We start from the raw sequence: 19,249 nt of genomic DNA, 5'->3' as shown, positions 1-19,249 counted from the left end.
GGGAGAGCAAATTACTGATTAAACTTAGACTGAAAAAAAAGCATGCATGTCCAAGTTACAAGGGTTACTTAATAGTGCTAAAGTTTAAACCTTAAGAATAAACTTACAGTGCACAAGTTACAAAGAAGAACAGAGAAAAGGAAATAAGACAAAGAGGAAAAAACCCTATCAATCCAAATAAGGCAAGAAGGAATAAGAAAATAAACTCAAAATTGGATAAGTAAGAAACATATAATGAGAAAGTATAGATGAATTATAAAATAATATCTCCAATGTAGATACAATAAGCTATAGTTTAAACATTTTTCAGACCAGATAAAAATTTTAAGTCTGATATTTGAGCTCAACTAAAATATAGAGTTAGAAAGATCTAAATTCAAGGTAAAAAATATAACTAAATGAAAGCTTCAGTAGTTACGTCAATAGTAGTTAACACTATACCCTAAAAGTGCTATTATAGCTGTTCATAGTGGCTCACACCTGTAATCTTTGCTACTCAGGATGCTGAGATCTGAGGACTGTGGCTTGTGTCTAGCCTGGGCAGGAAAGTTTGTGAGACTCTTGCCCCCAATTAACCACCAAAAAGCCAACGTGGAGCTGTTAAGTGGTAGAGTGCTAGCTTTGAGCAAAAAAACCCGAAAAAATAGTGCTCAGGCCCTGACTTCAAGCCCCAGGACCAGTACCATGCACATACAAAACAAAAGTGCTACTATAGATAAAGGGAATCACTATGTAATGATAAATATTTAACTTTTTAGGAAGACATAATCATTTTAAATGTATAGAATAAAGCTATTAGATTAACAACAAGAAAAAATCTGCTATCATAGCGAGACAGTAAAAAGAAAGCTCATCACAACCATTAATAAGTGAACAGTAAAAGGAAGGATAGGAATTTAGAAAACCCAGCCATGATTAATCTAAGGACACACAGACACATGGTGTTTAAGGACACGCAGAGCATTTAAGAGCTGGTGAATGTCTGTTCTCCTCAAGAACATAGAAAATATAACATAACATTGGTCATAAAGCATCTTTAAAAATTTCACATATAATTGTTAGAAATTATAGCTAGGAAAATGTAGCTAGGAAGACATTATATGTTTGATTTTCAAAAAAACCTTACATTCTGAGAAAACATCTCGATCATGCTAAAAATGAAGCCATAATCAAAATGAGAGAATGCTTAAACCAGAATAGAACTTGTGAATATTACTTAGAATAAAATGTATAACTTTAATATACTTATACAAGAAGAAAGCTTTCAAATGAAAGAACTCAATACCTGTATTTAAACAACAAGAAAAGACAATATAAGTCCTAGGAAAGTAGAAATGCATACAGAAAAAAATAAGAAACTAACAAAACATAAGGGAGCATAAAATAGGTATTGAGAAAGCTTAAAATGTCTCTAACTAACAAGATTTGCAAAAGACAGAGTACTATATGTCATACTCAATGACAATAAAAACATAATTAGCATTGCAGAAATTAAACAGAAATTAAGAGCACATTATGAATTACTCTTATGCCAATAAATAAAAGACATAGATTAATGAGAAAATTCTTAGAGAAGATGACTTGTACTAATCAAGAAACAGAATCTGAAAAAAATGGAATCATAAAATAAATTGAATGAATGTTTGCAATCTTTCCACAAAGAAAATTCTTTTTTTATATAAGTTTTTTATTGTGAAAATACTGTACAGAGGGGTTACAATCACATTTCTTATCAAGCATTTTGCCTCCTCCTTTGTTTTTCCCCTACCATCCCTTCCTTCTCATCTGTAAAACTACATACCCCCCCCACATTGTAAAGTTCGTTTGTCGACATACCATCTTGTACATTTCATTGTTGCAATGGTTTAACCTGTATCCATATTTAAACAATTTGTTTTTTCCCTTCCACTCCCCAAATTATACCAACATCAAATACAATCACAAAGAAAATTCTTGATTCACATGGCCTTATAGGAAAATGTTATGGAGCACAGAAGGAACAGTTAATTTTAATATACAATTTCCTGCTTTGAATATAAGAAATTAGAATAATACCACCTCACCCCAGTTAGAATGGCTATAATCAAGAACTCTAATAACAACAGATGCTGGAGGGGATGTGGACAGAAAGGAACCTTACTGCATTGTTGGTGGGAGTGTAAACTTGTTCAACAACTTGGAAAGTAGTATGGAGTTTCCTCAAAAGACTTCACATAGAACTCCCCTATGACCCAGCAATCCCACTTTTGGGCATTTACCCAAACGATCACCAACAAGATGATACTAAAGCTACCAGCACAACTATGTTTATTGCAGCACTATTTACCATAGTTAAGATATGGAACCAACCCAGATGCCTCTCAGTAGATGAATGGATCAAGAAAATGTGGTATATATACACAATGGAATTCTATGCCACTGTCAGAAAGAATGACATTGCCCCATTTGTTAGGAACTGGAAAGACTTGGAAAAAATTATATTAAGTGAAGTAAGCCAGGCCCAAAGAAACATAGGTCCCATGGTTTCCCTTATTTGCAATAACTAGTATATATCTGAGACAAGCAGAAAAGGTCAGATAGGTTGATGTTAGGTGAAATGAACCCCAAGATAAGTATTCAAATATTTTTTTCTTTCATGCGATTGTTTCTAACATATTTATAAGATGATTTCTTTGTTGCTTTGTGTGTCCCTCCCCCACGGTATAACCCCTGTTCTCACTGTATTTGATGTTGGTATAATTTGTGAGGGGAAGGGCAAAAACAAATTGTTTAAATAGGGATACAGGTGGACCCATTGCAACAATGAGATGTACAAGTTGTTATGTTGAAAAATGAACTTTACAACTTTGGCCGGGGGTGGGGGGGCAGGCAGGAGGTTGGGGGGAAGGAGGTGGGAGATGGGAAGGGATGGGAAGGGGAAACAAAGGAGGAGGCTACAATGCTTGATAAGAAATGTACTCATTATCTTGCCCATGTAATTGTAACCCCTCTGTATGGTATTTTCACAATAAAAAAAGAAATTAGAATATTTTATTTGTTTGAGACAGTCTACTATATCTATGATATAAAAAAATCTTACAAAGGGAGAATAAGTAAAGTAAATTATATTTCAATCCTACTCATTAAAAGAGATACAAATGTCCTAGAGAAATATCATTAATACAAATTCAGCAAAGAACTAAAAATGCAATGAATGCATGATGGTCCACCTAGGATACTTTGAGAATATAAGATTGTTTGAATTCTAGGAAACCAATAATATAAATTATGGATGGGTGAATTATTAAGACACCAAAAGATGAAAAGTATACAATTGTTCTAGTCAATACAGAAAAAAAGATTTACTAACAATTCAGTGTGCATTCATTATGCAAAGCTCTTAGTCAACTAACTATAGACAAAAATTTCTTTAACTTAAGTGTCATCCATCAACTAAAACTATGGCAAACACCAAGCTTAATAATGTAGTGAGAAAAACATGCCTGTTAAGGTCAAGACTAATATGTAAGGTAACTTTATAACGACCCAAACTAAGACCCCTTATAACAGACTTTGTATTTTATTAGTCTTTCTACCAATGTCCTTCTGTTTCAGGATCCTATTTAGTACTTGGTGTTGAATTCAGTATTTCTCTCTTTAAGTTTCCTCCTTGAACCTGTAACAGTTCTTTGGGTTTCCTTTGTCTTTCATGATGTTGAAGATTCTTCTTCACTTTGGATTTCTTTGGTCCTTTCTCATGGTTGGAGAGAGTCCAAGGCTCTGGGGAAGGAAATCCCAAAGGTGATATAGCTCTTCTCTTCAAGAGGTGAAGTGTATGTCTTTCTCCTTTATCTGAGCTGGACTTGAGACTTGATAGAGACAACAGAATGTAATTGGAAGGATTTTGTTAATTCAAAAAAAATAAAGCCCGCATCTCTCAGGGTCTTACATACTATTATTTGTTCTCTTAGGACACTGGCCAATTACTACATGTATAGGCCTAAGGTCACCTGCTAAATGAGGACCAGCCACCTAGATTAGAGATGAGTTTACCTACCAGAATCAGGCTAGACCAGACACCACTTAGCCAATCTGTCAGCTAACAGCAGATGCATGAGAGAGCCCCTTAGGGATGAGATGACCCAGCCAATCAAGTCCAGCCTAAATCATTAACTCACCAAATCGTGCACTAAATAAATAGTTGGATTTTAAGGTGTCAAACTTTGGTATTTGTTACATAGCCTACACTAAGTAATATGTTTATATCCAAGCCTACTATAATATAAAATTAGTTACCCTAACCTTTGGTATCAGTCAAACCTGGGTTCAAGTTAGATGGTCTTCATTTGATTATTTTATCGGTTCATCTTTTTCAATGAACAGGAGAATTTTCCATGTATAGGTTCCCCACACAAAACCAACAACACAGCCTAGGACGCTGAAGATACTGATAATGTTTAACAACACTTCCTTAAAGTTCAAGGGTAGGGGGTACCAAGTCTTCTGTTACTGAATGCCCTTTGATTTCAATTGTCAGAGAAAACATTTTTAAACCATGGTTCTACTGTCTTATTACTATCAATTTCTTTAAAAAATTTTTTTTAATTTTTATTTATTTTTCTTTGGGTCCGGTCATGGGGCCTGAACTCTGGGCCTGGGCGCTGTCCCTCAGGTCTTCAGCTCAAGGCTAGCGCTCTACCACTTGAGCTTCAGCGCCACTTCTGGCTTTTTTCTTTTCGCTTATGCGGTGCTGAGGAATTGAACCCAGGGCCTCTGGCATGCAAGGCAAGCGCTTTACCACTGAGCCACCTTCCCAGCCCATTACCATCAATTTCCATTCTACTCTTCAAGCTCTTTTCCTGAAGACTAAGATGAACAGCATCTGCCTATGTACGATAATTGATAGACAATAACCTTCTTGTATACTAGGGTTCTCTAGAGATTGGGGAACAAAGTCTTGCAGACATAGAGGCATAACATAAATCTCACCCTTTCCTTTAAATAAAATTTATGCTGCCAACGGCTACAGAATAATATAATTGCTGGTTTGGCTTGTTAGATAATTGTACTTCTTAAATGCTTTCCTGAAAATAGCTCTCCCCCCTCCCCTTCAAGACTACATTTGCTACTTTCTCTGACTTAGGGATAATTTGAGGGGGTTTTGTGCAATTGTCTTATTGCTAAAAAGCTGCAAGTAATGGCATTATTAAGCATGAATTGGAATAAAGTTTGGCATTTCTTCTATCCTTATTCTGTTCTCTACGGCAGAAGAGGCGCTTTTGTTTCTCTGGGTCTCTTGTTCTCCACCCACCCTCAGTGGCAGTAGAATAGTGTTTAGATTCAAGGAGCAGTTACAAGATTCTAGAAATTTTAAGCCATGAAGTTTTATGCAAATGTAAACATCAAAGACAGACTGGCACAAAGACAATGGCTTTTGACCCCCAGCTTTGACTGTCCTGCTCTGGTTTTGCAAGAGAAAGAGCTGAACACAGTTGTTTTGTCTTTAACCTGTTTATTTAGTAATTCCCTCTGTTTTTAAATTTAGATGTGCAGGGGTTTGGACCATGAACTTTCTTTGAACTTTAGATTCAAAGAACCATCACGTTTTAAAAATAAAACAGGGAATGCATAATAGTACAGAAAAAAAAAGATCAAGACTTGTATTTTCAGATCATCAAAAGGGAGAAACATGTCTGGTTTTATTATTATGGTATCTTTAGCTGTGGCCAGAGTAGTAAGCTAGGTTTTCTCTTTCTTAAGCTGTTTTTTCTCTTTCTACTAAATCACATTTTTTTTTTCCAGTTCTGGGGCTTAAACTCAGGGCACCATCCCTGAGCTTCTTTTGTTCAAGGCTAGCACTCTACCACTTGAGCCACAGTGCCATTTCTGGCTTTTCCTGTGTATTTGATACTGAGGAATCGAACTCAGGGCTTCCTGCATGCTAGGCAAACACTCTACCATTAAGCCACATTCCCAGCCCCTAAATCACATTTTTTTAGCTACTCCAGATGCCAGTAGGTGTTTCCTAGCCCTGTTACTTGGTTTTGGACATTGGAATTGTACAGCTACATAGAAATTAGAGAGCAATTTCTCACTGAGGACCACACACAGAATTTGTTGCCAGTCAACACTTTACTCTCTTTAGTCCAGAAGGGTGAATGAAATCAAAGGATAAACTCCTTGCATCCTATTCAGTATTGATTGATGTGGCCTGGGAAAGAATTCCTTCATGGTTAGTGTTTGAATGTGACCTACTTTCCTTCCTTCCTTGCTTCCTTCCTTCCTTCCTTCCTTGCTTGCTTCCTTCCTTCGTTCCTTCCTTCCTTTCTTCTTTCCTTCCTTCCTTGCTTCCTTCCTTCCTTCCTTCCTTGCTTGCTTCCTTCCTTCGTTCCTTCCTTCCTTCCTTCGTTCCTTCCTTCCTTTCTTTTGACTGGGATTTGTTCTCTGAGATTTACATTTGCTAGGAAGGCATTCTACTGCAAAACCATTGCCTTAGCCCCTTTTTGCTCAGGTTCTTTTTGAGAGAGAGTCTTGCTTACTGCCTGGACTTACATCTCTCAGTTATAAACCACCTGTTGGAGTCTTCTTGAAGTAGCTAGGATAACGGGTGGACACTACCATGTCTACCTTCTTTATATTGAGATAAACCCAGACTTTCCTGTCTACACAGGCCTGGAACTTTGATCTTCCTTATATCAACCACTCACATAGCTAGGATGACAGATGTGTGCCACTTCACTCAGCTATTGGCTGGGAAATCTAGCATGTATGCCTTAAAAAATGACCCCCTTAGCCAGGCACTGTTGGCTTATGCCTGTAATCCTAGCTACTCAGGAGGCTGAGATTTGAGATCACGGTTCAAAGGCAGCCCAGGCAGGAAAGTCCGTGAAACTCTTATCTCCAATAAACCACTCGAAAACCAGGAAAACCAGAAGTGGTGCTGTGGCTCAAGTGGTAGAGTGCTTGCCTTGAGCTGAAGAGCACAGGGACAGCGCCCAAGCCCAGAGTTCAAACCCCCCGGCTTGCCAAAAAAAAAAAAAAAAAAGATCCCCTTGATCTCAGTCTCCCAAGTAGCTAGGATTACAGGTATAAGTATGGACACCTAACTTTGAATGTAGCTTTAAAATACAATATGACTTTTTGTGTGTAATGAATGAAGGAAATGAGGTGTTGGGGAATAATTCTCAGCAAGAGTCATTTGTACCACAGTTCAACCTCCTTATGAGATTGTGAAATCTTTCTGATCTCTTTGATGTTCAGAATTGTACTTGCTGTTTAAGCCTCAAGTTTACAAGAGCAGACTCTCCGTGGATTGAGTATACTACTTACGCTTTGTGTTTGAATCATGTTTTGTTTTTAACCATTAGAGAATGTTTGTATAATCTCTCCTCTTCGATAGTCCATGGGAGCCCACTTCTTTTGGACGATAATCATACTTGAGTGGGGGAAAGGCAGAGCTGTTCTCGGAATCTGTTTCTTCCAGCAGCATGGGCTGCACTTAGTTGCTGTGATTTGATCAGCCACATAATTTTCACCAGTTCCTTTGATATGGTACAGTGACTGCAGGGCATGTGGTTGACCGGAGTTGACCACTGACTCTTCTCCAGTGACGCGTAAAGCTGTGCCTGGACTGGCCATGGAAGCAGGCACCTCAGGAATGTTCTTTTCTGCTTCCCATGGGCTGATGTGCCTGCACCTCACACTTGTTTTCCAGTTTATGGAACTTCTCTCCCAAATGATCTCTTCCTCTGGGGCATGACAGCCAAAGAGTACCTCCATGACTAAAAGGCAAGAGCTAGGATGATGATGATGATGAGTGTGTGTGTGTGTGTGTGTGTGTGTGTGTGTGTGTGTGTGTACTAGGGCTTGAACTCAGCAGCTGGGTACCGGGTACTGCCCATTAGTTTTTTTTGCTCAAAGCTGGCACTCTTATCTTGAGCCACAACTTCCCAGAAGGGAAACTAGAAAGCTTTCTGGTAGTTAATTGAAAATAAGAATCTTCAGAGTTGGCTTCAAACCATGATGATCAGATCTCAACTTCCTGAGTAGCTAGGAGTACAGATGTGAGCCATCAACACCTGGCTAGAGCTAGATTATATCATACAGTGCTTTGGCCAAATCTTGTCAGAAATAATAGCAGTTACATGCTCACCCATAACACAGACTCCCCATTTCTTTTGTACCTACTGATTCAATTTCACCTCCTGTACTGTTATTTAGTGAGTCTTCTACCATTAGACTTTACTGCTTTCTCTCCAGATGTGATCGTCTCATGACCTTTGTGACTGTTTTTATTTATTTTCCTTAAGTAGTTATACAAAGGAGTTTCCTCTCACATGTGAGTTTATGAGTACAATGCATCTTAATCAATGCCACTCCTCTATAATTCTCCTCATTTCTCCCAAGTCCACTCATCCCTTCAATTTACCTGGTTCCATTTTCACACACACACACACACACACACACACACACACTGAATATTATGACTGCAGTCACCTACCCTTTCTCTTTGTCTAACCCCCTTCCCTTGACTGCATCCTTTCTGAAAACAAATGTTCCAACTTCCTGGTATTTGTTTTGTTACACTGTAAGTTAGTTGTTCAAAGAAGTTACATCATCGCTATCCTCCCTGTACATACCATACTCTAGTTACCGTGTTTGTATATATATATGCAGATGCCCCCTTATGTATCATTTAGTTCTAATTTCCACACATAAAACTGGATTTGCAAGATTCTTACTCCAGTTTCCAATGAGTGCAATGTGGAGCCATGGGCCTGTGTGATGGGCCTGTAGCTTTAGGTGTTTTCCTCCAGTCATCAATGATTAACGTATCAATTTCACACTGGAATGCATGACTTATTCCTGGGGTCAAGAAAACAATTCATTTATCTGTGACCGTGGATCTGGCACTGTACTTACTGTGAAATCGATGAAAAGAATAGATGAGTCCTTGTCACTTTGGGACAGATTTCAAGAGGGACAGCTCTTGAGGATTAGCGTAGATTTAGATCCAGTGATAGTCATATTTTACATCTTCAATGTTGAACCTTCTATTTGCTTTGTGTGTGTGTGTGTGTGTGTGTGTGTGTGTGTGTCCAGTAGGTGTAATGTCAGAGTTTGAATTCAGAGCTCCAGCTTGGGTTTTTACTGGTTATTTTAGGAGATAGAATCTCTTGGATTTTCTGCACAGGCTGGCTTCAAACTGCGATTCTCAAAAATTTAGCTTGGATTATAGACACGAGCCACTAACAGCTGGCCTATTTGCTTTTGTAAAACTCCAATCCAATCCTAACAGACAAAGAAACAAACCTTCTATGACTGTGTAGAACCACATGCATGCTTTTAGGCTTGTTTTCTTGTGGCCTGGACAGACATATTCTGCTGCTTCTGTTGGAGTCTTCTTCGTGATATACATTTAAAACATCAGAGTTGTCAACATTGATAATCCATTTTCTTTATCCCTTTGGGCTTCTGTAAAAGACGTCATATAGCTATGAAAATTCAGTGGCAAGAAATAATAAAATCATCCCTTAAATAGCCAGAGCTGCTGTTGGAAATTTAAGATGCTCTAACAAGATTGTGAAGTGAACAGCCCACTTTAAAAACAGTAGCCCCAAAAGACTGCCCAAGATCATACTGAAGGAGAATGCCACCCATGTTGAAGAATATGACGGAGTGTGTGAGTGTGGCCACTCACAGTGTACAGGCTTCCTGCCAACATGGCCCCACAATTACAGCTAGAATGGTGGGTAATAGAGACTTAAAGACAAGGGAAAATAGAGCTGGTTTGAGAATGTGCCTCAAATTTCACAAGTCAAGCAACTTCTCTGACATCATGGTAACATTCTGTATGTCCATGCCTGGACTTTAGGGTCTGGACTATGGTTTTAGACAAATTAATCCAGGAAGTACCTCTAATAGGAATAATGACCACTCTGATTCTTTGTTTACTAGGCTGGGGAGTAAGGAGCTTCTCAGGCGGGAATTATATCAATCTTATTTGGAATGTATCTTTACTCCTCCTCCTCTTCCTCCTCCTCTTCCTCCTCTTCCTCCCTCTTCTTCTTCTTCCTCCTCCTCCTCTTCTTCCTCTTCCTCCTCCTCCTCTTCTTCTTCTTCTTCTTCTTCCTTCTTCCTCCTCCTCCTCCTTCTCTTCCCCTTTCCCTCCCCCTTTCCATCCTCCCGCCTCCTCCTCCTTCCTCTTCTTCATTTCTTCGTGCCAGTATTGAGGCTTGAGCCATTTGAGCCACACCTCCACTTCTGGCTTTTTGCTGCTTAGTGGTAAATGGACTTTTCTGCCCAGGATGTCTTCAAACCACAATCCTTAAATCTCAGCCTCCAGCATAGCTAGGATTACAGGTGTGAGCTACCAGTGCTCATCTTCTTCACAGTTTTTGATGAGCTCTATATTTTGGAATGGGATTGGGAACATAGTAGATACTTCTGAAGTGCTAAATAAATATTTATTGGGTAAATAAAAAAATGGGTTAAATACCCAGATGTGGTAAACTGTGTGTAAACTTTGGAATCAGATGCTCCTGGATCCAAATTTTGCTTCTGAAAGTTAATAAGCTGTTGGGTGACCTTGAGTGAACTTCCCAGGCTCCAGTTCTTGTCTTTTAAGTTTAGAATCAGGTGATAACCCCAGATCAATGGCAAGCATGAGCCTATCTCAGACTTCAGAAGTTTTCAAGAGCTGACTCTGTGGAGGCTCCTGGTAGATCAGAACAGTGTCTCTCCCCCAGTGTTAGACTTCTCTACTTGGAAGTGATTTTAAGACTGTTCATAGGAGGGAGGCAGATCTACTTAAAGGGCTGGGGACCAAAGGGTTAGAACAAACCATAGTGACTATATTGAGCTTGAGAATAAGAAACTTTCATTCTAGAGTAGCTCTCATTATGATATACATTATATATGTAAGCAAATGTTGGTGGCTAGCTCTTGTTTTCACTCCAAGATAGAACACAGAGGTGGTGACATCGTAGCAGGGTGGCAAGTGTTTTCTCTAAAGGACTCGCCATATGGGCACTGTCACAACTACTCAGAAGCAGCAGAGGAAATGGGTAGTGATAGGTACATTCTAATTAGACACTAAAACTAGCAGCATTTGAAGCCAGCCTGAGCAGGAAAGTCATGAAACTCTTATCTCCAATTAACCACCAGAAAACTGGAAGTGGCACTGTAGCTCAAGTGGTAGAGTGCTTGTCTTGGGCAAAAAAGCCCAGAAACAGTGTCCAGGCTGTGAGTTCAAGCCCCATGACAGACAAACAAAAACAAAATGTGCTCCCCCTGCCCTAAAAAAAACCAAACACCTAGCAGCATAGCTAGCTGTGATTGTACATACTAGTGTCATAACAGTACTTGTAAGGCTGAGGCATGAGGAAGATGAATTCAAGCCCAGCCTGGGGTACTTAGCAAGACTCCCTCTCATTTAAACAAACAAACAGATAAATAAGGGATAAGACAGATTATGACATCTTAAGCCTATAATCCTAGCTGCTTGAGGGGTAAAGAACAGAGGATACCTGTTTGAGGACATCTTAGGCAAACACAAATTCTTGAGACCTCATCTCAACTGATGGATGGCTGGATACAGTGGTGAGTGCCTGTCATTCCCAGTGACACAAGTAGAAGAATCACAGACTGGTCATCCCAGGCATACAATGAGACCCTACTTTGCAATAACCAACACAAAAAGAGACCAAAGACATAGCTCAAGCAGTAGACTACCTGCCTTGCAAGTATAAGACTCTGAGCTCATCCCCCACCCCCTCAAAAAAGAAATGAGTCAACTATGACTGTAAGTCCCATGCAGTTTCTAGATCCTTGACCTAGAGCAACAAATCCTTTAGCTACATAAAAGCAGAAAAGGTCTTACTACTTTATCTTTAGCACCCCTCCCCCCCACCAGGGTACTAGGGTTTTGAACTCAAGGCCTTGTTCTTGCTATTACACTTAGAGCCATACCCTCAGCTCTTTTTTGCTTTAGTTATTTTCCACAGAGAATCCTGCATTTATGTCCAGGCTGGGCTGGACCTTGATTCTCCTATTTATGCCTCTCACATAGCATCCCTGGCTTGTTCTGTTGAGATGAGGTTGAGATAATGTTTTGCCTGAGGTAGCTTTGGGATTCGATCCTTTTGATCCCTATTTCCTGAGTTGCTGATCTCATACACACAACCCACAGTGTTCAGCCTCCTTCTCTTTATCTTTGAAGACAGCATTCATTGAGTTGACCTTCTAAGTTTTACTTTTATTAAAGTTCAATTGAATCATGGATAAGCTTATTTAAAAATTTTACATAAGAGAATCCGGGCTCATATTTAGAAATGCCTTTATGGCATTTTCATTTCTGATGTATCCATACTCAAATGCAAACCACACATATGCATGTTATAAATATATATGTGCACAGACTTCTCTCTACCTCTGTATTCTGGAATCTTAGGGCTGACTGTCCTGTACTTATCCCCCCACCCCCACTCTCTCATGCCAGTACTGGGCTTGAACTCAGCCTTAAATTGTCCCTTATCTTTTCGTCATGACTAGCACTCCAAGACTTGAGCCACAGATTTACTTCTGGCTTTTAAAATTTTTTGGAAGTTAACTGGAGATATGAGTCTCATGAACTTTCCCGGCTGGCTTTGAACTACGATTTTCAGATCTCAGCCTTTCAAGTAGCTAGACTTACAGGCATGAGCCACTGATACCTAGCCTCTTCTTGTTTTTGAGGGCAGGATTGATAATTTAATAGAATCATCTATATTCTTGTAACAAAGGCTAGCCTTTATTGATTTAAACCTTATTCAGCTTTTTAGCAATGATGTCTAAATAGAGACAGTGTTTTGAGAAATGATGATGATGATGAAGATTAGTGCCAGTCCTGGGCTTGATCTCAGGGCCTGGTTGCTGTCCCTGAGCTGCTTTTCTCTCTCTCAAGGCTCCTGCCCTAACATTTGAGCCACAGCTCTACCTCTGGCTTTTTTCTGGATAATTGGAATTGAAAGTCTTATGGACTTTCCTGCTAGAGCTGGCTTCAAACTTTAATCTTCAGCCTCCTGAGTTGCTAGGATTACAGGTGTAAGCCATTGGTGCCTGGTTCTAAAAGTATCAAAGTACCTATAACACTTGAAATCTTGCCCCAGTATCTATTCTTATACTATAAGGACTTGAGAATGTTTGGATTTTCCTCTTACTATGATACTGTATTTCAAAATGGATGAATAGTTTTGAAAATAACTTTGTTGATATTGCTATAATACAGAAACAGCACTTTATAACACCAGGGAATGTGTTGATGGATATCCAGGAACCAGATGGCAACTGGAAATATTCTGCTCTATTTAAAAGCAGAAGTTGTGTGAATTAGGAGGAGAAGATAAGGAGGAATGTGGTTTGAGGCCAAACAGGTCAAAAAGTTTGAGACTCTATATCAACCAATAGCTCCTTGCCCTCCCAATTTCACAGGAAGTATAAACAGGGAACTGTGGTTGGTCCATTCCTGACCAGGGAAAAACTAAATCAGAATAAAATAAAATCAGAATAAAAAGGGCTTGAAGCCTTGAGTTAAAATCCCAGTAAAAAGCTGGGTGCTGGTGGCTCATGCCTGTAATTCTAGCTATTCAGAAGGTTGAGATCTGAGGATCGTAGTTCGAAGCCAGCCGGGGCAGAAAAGTCTGTGAGACTCATCTCCAATAAACTACTCAAAAAAATATGGAAGTGGTGCTGTGGCTCAAGTGGTAGAGTGCTAGCCTCGAGCACAAAGAGGCTCAGGGACAGTGCCCGCAGCCTAAGTTCAAGCCCCAGGACTGGCAGGCAAACACAAAAAACAAGAAAAAAGCAGGACTTTTATCTCAGGGTGAGCATATTTTGGATGCATTCTGAGGTGGTAATATATTTTAGATGCACTCCTTAAGTCACGTCCACACACACATAGCTGACAGTTACCTCTACTGAATGAGAAGAGAGCGTTTATGCTGTAATGGCACCAATAGGAAGTCCCATGTTTTGTTGTATGCAGTGGTTTTGCCATCTTTATCTTTGAAACCTCTCACTTGAGTTGCACTTGAGTCAAATACGATGAGTTTATAAAGCAGACGGGCCTTTTGGCTGATGTCAGAGTGGACAGGAATTGCTGGCTGGTTGAATGTGCTACACTGACCAGTTGTCAACCCAGCGGAGCTCAGTTGAAACACAGTCATTTGTTCAAGCACTTTGCCTGCCTTCCTTGCCCATCACTCTGTTGGAGATTAGGGACCAAATAGTAAGTAATGGACAACGGGGGCTTGAATCACAGCTTGGTAGAGGAGCAATGTCTGAGAAGGGGCTCCCCGGGGGCAGGTGTATCTGAATAGGGGAAGAAATGGAGGTCAAGGTGGAGCAAGCAATTTGTAAGCTAGAGCCCAGACTATATCCATGGAGTGGCAGGAGATAAAGGCTAAGTGGTAGTCAGGACCTGTGATTGTAGAGCCTTGAAGGCCATACTAAGGGGTTTAAAGTTGAGCTCTCATGAAGCATAATAGCCAGTACAGGCTTTCCATTAGAGAATGGATGTACTCATATGGATCAATATGGATCTCCATATGGAGGAAGGCTTTCTGGATTCCAGTGAGGCTGATGATCTGGGACGAGATGATCTGGAAGTGATGGAGTAATGTCAGGGAGAGGCTGGTTTGGTGATCTTGTTGGAGTCTTCAGAGAGCGTGAGCAAAGCAATGGCAAAACAAGTAGAAAAGAAGAGAGAATGGAAGACTGAGTGTTTGAATACGAACTTGACACTAATGCTTAGGCTTGTGGCTTGGAAAAATCAGATCAACAAGCCAGCAGGAGAAGGAGCAGGTTTGAGGGAAAAGATGAGGAAGATTTTAAAAACCAGTCTTAAGAGGCATATCTGAGGAATTGTGTAATGAGCCACTTAAGGAGGCCTTTGGAGAAATGAGATGCGATTGTTCTGTTTAAAAACAGGATCCCCTCTGGGCTGGGAAGGTGGCTCCGTGATAGAGTGCTTGCCTTGCATGCATGAGGCCCTGGGTTTGATTCCTCAGCACCACATAAGCAAAAAGAAAAAAGCCGGAAGTGGTGCTGTGGCTCAAGTGGTAGAGCGCTAGCCTTGAGCTGAGAGCTAAGGGACAGCGCCAGGCCCAGAGTTCAGGCCCCAGAACTAGCAAAAACAAAAACAAAAAACAAAAAACAAAACCCAACACCCTCCCCCCTAAATAAAACCCTAAACAAAAAACCAAACCCCAAACAAAACAACAACAACAAACCAACAGGATCCCCTGTGTCCAGTGCAGGTAATTCATGCCTGTAATTCCAGGGGGTAGAGTTCTGAGGTTCTGGCTTTGGTTTGATGGGGCCAGCCAAGGCAGGACATTTTTTTTTAAGACTCTTATCTTCAATTATCTACAAAAAAAGAGCCAGAAATGGAGCTGTGGCTCAAGTGGTATGGCACCAGCCTTGACTAGAAAAGCTAAGGCCTGAGTTCAAGCCCCAGTACTTGCACAATAAATGAATACATATAAATAAGTACATAAAATAAATACATAAATAAAGTAGGACTCTCAGTTGTTAACGCAGCTACTCAGGCGGTGCTGATCAGGAGAACTGTGCTTTGAGGCCAGACCAGACAAGAAGTTCTTGAGATGCTATCTCAACTAATATCTGGGCATGGTATACACACCTGTCGTCAGAAGGGGTGACATGAAAGCCAAGAGACTGAGTACAATCACCTGAGGAGAGTTTGCCAAAGACAAGAAGAAATCCCTGAAGAATATTAGTATTTAAAAATGGTGGAAGAGAGACCTATAAAGCAGTAAAGATGTTTGATTTGAGTGGGAGCAAGTCAAAACTGACAGGTGGATGGAAATCAGGGACAAGAAAGAGTTTTAAGAAGGAGAGAGTTTTGAGACTGGCTAGGGCTGCAGTAAGGTAGAAATAAACCAGGAATTGAGTATGTTCACCCCAATGCAGAAAGACAAGGAGGTAAGGCAGATGGCTGCAGACCTGAGGAGCTTATAGTGACTGGGGTTGGTGAGGACATGAAGAAATCACTCACAAATTAGACCTGGGAAGCAGAGAGGTAGAGAGGGGCAAAGGGAGGAAGTGAGGGAGGGAAGGAGAAAGATAGGGAGATGAAGAGAGGAAGAAGAAGGAGGCTATGTCAATCAGTTTGCCTGATTAAAGAAGGGCTTAACGGGCCCTGCACACTTCAGAGATGCTGCCATCCCTTTCTCTTCCTCCTTTCTTTTCCATCGTGACAAAGCTGTATGGACCAGAGATTCCTATCCCAAAGCAGCTGACCCAGGGGCTGGTCAGTTGGAATAAATAAACGGAGCTAGATATAATCTTCTCTTGGAGAAACTGGGCTTTGAGGTATAAAATTGGGGGCATTTGAGCGTGAAGCTGGGAGATGGTGCCTGGCATATTTCTTCAGATTGCCTTAAAGCGCCAAGTGCTCCCTGACACGTAACCCTAGCTACTTGAGTGCTGCTCATTTGTAACCAAAATAGCCCTGATGCTACCTTGGCAAGGCTGCAAGGGCTCCATTGTTCTGTTTTCTGCAGCTAAGCTGAATGAACTCCTGGTTAAGTAGTTTCCTGGAAGTGAGGCATTTCTTTTCTGTCTTCCATTTTACACTTAAATGACTTACAAATGCTTTTGCTGATTTTTTTTTAGTATGAAAAATGTTTTTTTTTTAAAGAACTGATACAAACAACCAGTTTGCAGGTAATAATAAGAGATTCTGATTATAGTGGTCTAAAGCTAAAGTTGATGGTTCAAGAGCAGCATGATAGCTTCAGATCATAGGACACTCAAGGTGTCTTCTATCTTTCTGTTCTGTAAGTTTTACACCTTGCTTTCCACCCCTGAGGTCACCCCAAGAAGGTTGCTGGAACTCCAGCTATCACCAGCTATAACTTAGCTAGCTTTTGCTGCAATAATTCTGAGGAACAAACTAGTCCAAAATATAACAACTCAGAATAATGGATATTTTTTTGTCTCACTCTTGAGTCTATAGGTCTGTTTGGGTGATCCTGCTTCGACTGCAGGTCTGCTGAATTTAACTGTCAGGTTAACTGTACATATCTCCACATTTTTCTTAGACTAGTAGCTAGCTACCTTGATGACTGACAGAAGTGCATCAGAGGAAGCTAATTTGATGGAATATAATATGTACCCCCACACACATATCAAGCTCTGCTCATGTTATGTTCAATAACATCCCATCACTTAAGTAAGATAGCCAGGACAGAAATAAAGATGCATTAAAGTGCCCCGGGCTTCAGAACTGCTGTCCTTCCTTCTTGCCCTTTTCTTTCCCACTGAGTCATAGCAGAGAGATGCTGAGGTCTTAGGGCTATAGAGGTGATTCTCAAAGGCCATGTGTTAGAGGTTTGGCTTCGAGCCCATGGTACTGTTGGGAGCTGATAGAACCTTTAGGGGGCGTGGCCTAGTGGGAGGACCTTAGGATAATGGCGCATGCCCTTGAAGGGGATGTTAAGACTGAATGTCTCCTGTCTTTTTTGTTGCTTCCTATGCCTTGAGCTTCCATCCTGATGTGTGCCACCACAGACCCGAAGGCAACAGAGCCAAGTGATTGTAGACTAAAGCCTCCCTGTGAGCCAAATGTTTCCTCCATTCAAGTTCATCATCCCTGACATTTAACATGGGTGAAAGTTGTCTGACATTGGTGGGTTGTCCAATTCTATTAAAGGATGGAAAGGAGGAGTTGCAGCAATAATCTAACATACTCCAGACATTATGTCTGAATGTCAGAGTGAGAAAATGGTTGAGAGGGACAATTAGCTTCATCAGGCTCATGAAGGAATCCATCTGAAAGCTCTCCCGACCCCAACAAATCTTCCAGAAATTTTCATAGAGCCAAGGATTTGAAATTAGGGGCTCAGCATTTGCTCAACTGGCACTTGCTCTATTATTTGAGCTATGTGTCCAGCTCTACTTTTCTGGTGGTTATTTTAAAGATGAGTCGTGCAGACATTTCTGTCTTGATCTTTCTGTTTTCCTGCTTCCAATCGAGGAGCCTCTGGATCTCAATCTCCCGAGTACCCACCAACATCCAAGATAAAATATATTCTTGATTGTAGGTTGCAGTGTGCTCAGCTAAAACGTGGGGCTCTACTCGCAGCTCAGAAAGCAAACAAAATAGACTGAGAGTGGGCAAGCAGCAGCTTCGCCCTGTGCAGTAATGTGCACTTGTGTCCGTCCCTCGCCAGGGTGAAGTCATTTTGGATTGAAGCATTCATTGTGATTGCCCAGCTTGCATATCTCAATAATATGTGAAGGATGACTTCCTAGTTCAAAATTAAGCAGTGCCATACTGTAAAGAAGAAAATATGTCCAACCTTTCCTTAAACTCCATTTCTTTAATTTATGTCTGCCTAAAGTATAAATGATAGGACCAAGAAACTTTTAGTCCTCTAAAAAGACAATGTTTAAATATCTCAGGGCCACTCTCCTCCAAAAGAAATATCCAAATAAACTCTTTCTGCAGGTTTTGCTAAAATTTTTCTTCCTTAATTACTCATCCTACAATAAAGCATTTCGTTTGCTTGCTTCTTTTATCCTCTGTTACTCCGTATCACCTTAGTTGATTCTTTTATTACCTGTCTCTCTCCTCTAGAAAGAAAATCACTTGAAGTCAGGACATCTGTCATTTTCTTCACTGTTGGTGACCTGGATTGATGAAAATGTCCCTTGATGGATGATGACTGTGGCCGACAAATCAACGGAAACCCAGAGCTCCTGTTCTCATAGCAGCTTCATGGCACTGTTGCAGCCATTTTGTGACCTGAGGCAACAGGTCTGAAGAGAGAAAAGGTAATATGTTGAAAGGGACCACTTGGAAATCCAGAAAGAGAGTGAGGACACACTTCATCTCTGAGTATCTGAACAAACACAGAAGGGCTTCTTCTAGAAGGGCATCTCTGTAGGTGTGATAAAGACAACCTGTGACAGCTGGTCTTAATGTTTCTGTTGAGCAGGCAATTTGACACTACTTGACAAGGCCACTGGGTGATCTGACTGGTCAGTACACAGGCAACTGGAAGCACGGTCAGGAGCATCTTAAGAGGTGATAGGGTTTTCCACGCATGCATTCCGTGGTCCAGAAGGGGTCTGGGAGTCAGCTTCTGGAGATACAGGTGTCCAGGCCTGGGAATGTGGGCCCAGAGCAAGCAGGCAGGCAGACAGGGGTGGGCGGGGCCTGCAGGTTGGGCGGGGCTGGTCTGGGCGGGGCTTGGCGGGGCGG

The 19,249-nt window shown here is 40.8% G+C and overlaps 1 long non-coding RNA gene across 1 annotated transcript; it reads right to left on the bottom strand.

The window, feature by feature from the left end:
• Nucleotides 1–3,067: 3,067 nt before the first annotated feature.
• On the bottom strand, nucleotides 3,068–19,141 carry LOC105993686. The gene is made up of 3 exons (XR_001175478.1): nucleotides 18,606–19,141; nucleotides 9,292–9,453; nucleotides 3,068–3,759 (listed from the first exon to the last, which is right to left on the bottom strand). It is a non-coding gene; the product is annotated as an uncharacterized LOC105993686 (long non-coding RNA).
• Nucleotides 19,142–19,249: the final 108 nt, after the last annotated feature.

Source organism: Dipodomys ordii, unplaced genomic scaffold (assembly GCF_000151885.1).
Source record: "Dipodomys ordii isolate 6190 unplaced genomic scaffold, Dord_2.0 Scaffold99, whole genome shotgun sequence".
NCBI classification, from domain to species: Eukaryota; Metazoa; Chordata; class Mammalia; order Rodentia; family Heteromyidae; genus Dipodomys; species Dipodomys ordii.
The sequence above is the reverse complement of the archived record's forward strand: the minus strand, read 5'-3'. Positions and strand labels throughout refer to the sequence as shown.